This window comes from Cherax quadricarinatus, chromosome 54, assembly GCF_038502225.1.
Source record: "Cherax quadricarinatus isolate ZL_2023a chromosome 54, ASM3850222v1, whole genome shotgun sequence".
In the NCBI taxonomy this organism is placed as follows: domain Eukaryota; kingdom Metazoa; phylum Arthropoda; class Malacostraca; order Decapoda; family Parastacidae; genus Cherax; species Cherax quadricarinatus.
The window spans coordinates 1,191,399-1,196,172 of NC_091345.1; the positions used below are offsets into that span (position 1 = coordinate 1,191,399).

General features: G+C 32.0%; 1 pseudogene; it reads right to left on the reverse strand.

Annotated features, from left to right (window-relative positions):
- Positions 1-462: 462 nt before the first annotated feature.
- LOC128699240 (5S ribosomal RNA) lies at positions 463-581 on the reverse strand (annotated as a pseudogene).
- Between the last annotated feature and the right edge of the window lie 4,193 nt (positions 582-4,774).

A 4,774-nucleotide genomic window follows, 5' to 3' on the forward strand; every position in this document is an offset into this window, starting at 1 on the left:
ACAGTAAGCACTGTTTATATAATTTAAGTATCCCAGAAGGGATACCCTTAGGGGATTCATGAAGTTTTTCTTCTTTTTTCTTCCTCCAAGTTTTTGATTTTCTTTAGCTCATAACTGGAGAACTCCTCATTCTACCGTAGTCAAATTTCGAGTTCTTGTGTGAAATTAGGTTAGGTTAGGTTAGGTTAGGTTAGGTTAGGTTAGGTAAGATTCGTAGGGAAAAAGGACAAGTGTTTCCTGACTTGGGTCTTGCTTTTACGATTACCCGCCATTGGAGTTTGTGCTTATCTGACCAAGGCTTTCCACTAGCTTACCCCTTCAGTTCTTTAAAAATTAAATAAGTAAGTTTATTCAGGTATAAACAAATACAGCTACATAACAGCATATGTGTAGAGAACCTAACATAACCCAAAAAAAGTCAGACAAAGTGACTTATTTCAAATGGGGTTCTTTAAGATTTTATGCCAACAGCATTTGGTGTTTCCAGGCGATCACTCATCCAATTACTAACCAAACCCAACGTTGTTCAACTTCGCTGATCGGCCGAGAAGTGGTGCGTTCAGCGCTATATGGCCGTTGGTTATAATTTAAACAATTGATCTTAGGAACAATTGGCACATGCAACGCCCATGACAGAAGTTAATGAACCTATTCCCAGTATCCTGGAAGGGTTGGGATAACTTCCAAAATCCTCAGTGGAGGAGCTTCAAACATTCAAGAAAGATGACTACTAATTCGACAACTGCCGAGAGTGAAATTCAGGTTTGTAGGTAAAGATGTGTTCATTTTATGAGTAATATTGTGAGAACTTTTGATTCCTCTTTAAGCATCACCATCAAAGCTTCTACTTCGCCTGCTCATAGCTTAATCGGTATCGTCTTCAGCTCACACACTGAAGGGCCCGGGATCTTTCACCGGTACGAGTGATAGGTTGGGTATGTTTCCTTACACCTGCTGCCCCTGCTCACCTAGCAGTAAGTAGGAAGCTGGGTGTTAGCCGACTTTTAAGGTCGCATCCAGGGAGAGAAGATCAACCTAAGTTGCCCGAAATACTCTGCATAATCAAGAGCTTTCTTTGTAGTACGTCACTGATGTCAATTAGGTCAGTATAAGTGGTATCATGTACTGGTAAAAATAATAATTATTATTATTATTATCATTATTATTATTGTAAGTATAGCCGACACATTGACTAGTGTTGTCTAGTTTATAGATTTATACATAAATATGTATATATATATATATATATATATATATATATATATATATATATATATATATATATATATATATATATATATATATATATTTATACATAAATATGTATATATATATATATATATATATATATATCGTGCCGAATAGGCAGAACTTGCGATCTTAGCTTAAATGTTTAAATAGCAAGGCTCATCTTGCCATATAGGACAAGCGAAAATTTGTGTATGCAACAATTTCGGAAAAATCATTTCATTGTGTTTGATTAGTATTAAATTACTCTAAACGTATTTAAAATATATTTAGTAGGATTAGGCTAAAATAAATTGCGCTTGCTATAATAAGGTTAGGTAAGTTTTCTAAGATTCTTTTGGCGCAAAATTAAAATTTTTTACATTAACATTAACGAAAAAATGTATCTTTAAACGTACAAGAGAAATTTTTAGAAAGGACTTAATTTTAAATGCTAATTGACCAGTTTTACATATGCGGCACTACATATATATATATATATATATATATATATATATATATATATATATATATATATATATATATATATATATATATATATATATATATTTATATTATATATATATATATATATATATATATATATATATATATATATATATATATATATATATATATATATATATATATATATATATATATATATATATATATATATATATATATATATATATATATATATATATATATATATATATATATATATATATATATATATATATATATATATATAGGAGGGGTGTTAATGTTGCAGTTTAAAAACTGTAGTGTAAAGCACCCTTCTGGCAAGACAGTGATGGAGTGAATGATGGTGAAAGTTTTTCTTTTTCGGGCCACCCTGCCTTGGTGGGAATCGGCCAGTGTGATAATATATATATATATATATATATATATATATATATAAACATATATATATATATATATATATATATATACATATATATATATATATATATCCTAGGTAGTAGGTTGGTAGACAGCAACCACCCAGGGAGGTACTACCGTCCTGCCAAGTGAGTGTAAAACGAAAGCCTGTAATTGTTTCACATGATGGTAGGATTGCTGGTGTCTTTTGTCTGTCTCATAAACATGCAAGATTACAGGTACGTCTTGCTACTTCTACTTACACTTAGGTCACACTACACATACATGTACATGTTTATTTATACACACTCATCTGAGTTTTCTTTGATTTTATCTTAATAGTTCTTGGTCTTATTACTTTTCCTTTTATATCCATGGGGAAGTGGAATAAGAATCTTTCCTCCGTAAGCCATGCGTGTTGTAAAAGTCAACTAAAATGCCGGGAACAATGGGCTAGTAACCCCTTTTCCTGTAATAATTACTAAAAAGAATAAGAAGAAGAAAATTGTCAAAGTGGGAAGTCTCAATGTGCGTGGATGTTGTGCAAATGATAAGAAAGAGATGATTGTGGATGTTATGAATGAGAAGAAGCTGGATGTCCTGGCTTTAAGTGAAACAAAGCTGAAGGGGGTGGGAGAGTTTCAATGGAGAGGAATAAATGGAATTAGGTCAGGGGTTTCAAATAGAGTTAGAGCTAAAGAAGGAGTAGCAATAATGTTGATGGATAAGTTATAGCAGGAAAATAGGGACTATAAATGTATTAATTCAAGGATTACGTGGAGTAAAATAAAGGTTGGATGTGAAAAGTGGGTTATAGTAAGCGTATATGCACCTGGAGAAGAAAGAAATGTAGAGGAGAGAGAGAGATTTTGGGAAATGTTGAGTGAATGCATGGGGAGTTTTGAACCAAGTGTGAGAGTAATGGTGGTTAGGGATTTCAATGCTAAAGTGGCCAAAAATGTTGTGGAGGGAGTAGCAGGTAAATTTGGGGTGCCAGGGGTAAATGAAAATGGGGAGTCTTTAATTGAGCTATGTGTAGAAAGAAGTTTGGTAAAGCACTGCGTACCTTGTTCCAAGGTTCGTAGGTTCGAGTCTCCTTCAGCCAGAGATCAGTGTTTGTGTATATTTCGCATGCTCTTGCGAATTCCTTGCATTGTTAATATCTCTAGTAAGGCTGATGCATGCAGGCGATGAGATGAAAAGCTGTAAGCCTTCTCCCTGAAAGCTGGCTGCCTTGGATCAAAGTCTAGCGCAAGCTGGACTCCAAGGTATTGGTCCAGTGTGGGTAGATTGGTAAAGCAATGCATACCTTGTTCCAAGGTTTATAGGTTCGAGTCTCCTTTAGCCAGATATATATATATATATATATATATATATATATATATATATATATATATATATATATATATATATATATATATATATATATATATATATATATATATATATATATATATATATATATATATATATATATATATATATATATATAGTTTAATAATATATTGGACAATTAATAAACCTTATTTCTTGGGTAGAATAATTTGTTCGTGGGATGTCGGAGGACCTGTCTAGTTGGACCAGCGGACCTACTGCAGTGTTCCTCTTTTCTTATGAGTCCGGTATTGTCCCGCGTCAGGTGTTTCTTTGTTGTGGGAGGTGACTGTGAGGTGTGGTCTAAACCCTTTTAATTGCCTTCCTTGGATGTATTGCTTTCATAGTTCCTTGACAATGTGAGTAGTTGCGATAGCGCTTGGAATTCCACTACTCTTTCACAGTGGTTGTTTTGCATATTTTAAAATCACCTGATTACTGTGATCTTATTATATATATATATATATATATATATATATATATATATATATATATATATATATATATATATATATATATATATATATATATATATATATATATATATATATATATATATATATATGCAAAACATCCACTGTGAAAGAATAGTGAAATTCCAAGCGGTTTCGTGACTTCTCACATTATCAAGGAACTATAAAAACAAAACATGAAAGAGAGGCATATAAAGGGTCAACACTACACCTCACCATCAAGTCACCACAATTAAGCAACACCTCACACACGCGTGACGACACCCGACTCTGAGAAACCCACCTAATACTCTACCCAAGAATTAAGATTTATTACTTGTTAAATGTATCATTTTATTCTTCTCAAATTTTATTAATTATAAATGAATCCAATTTATATAAACCTAAGGAAATGTTCATATTATTTTCAAAACTGCTTTTTATGAAATAAGACTCAATTATATTCCTGTCGACCATGGACTTGCTTGATACTACTTTCTCAACTTTTTGAAAATCAATTGGATGGTTAAAATCTCTCACATGAATAAATAGAGCATTAGAATCTTGTCCAGTTCTAATGCTATATTTATGTTGTTTTAATCTTAGTTCGAGACTTTTACCAGTTTGACCGTAATAAACGTTATTGCAAATTTTACAAGGAATCTTATAAATACATCCATCAGCATTTTGGGGGGAATTCTTTATCAAAAATTTTTTTTACGGTATCAAGATTTTTAAATTCAACTTTGATATTGAAAGTCTTAAGAAGAGAAGGCATATCAACCAAGTTTTCATGGTAAGGGAGAACCAACATATTTTTAGTTGAATAAGGTTGG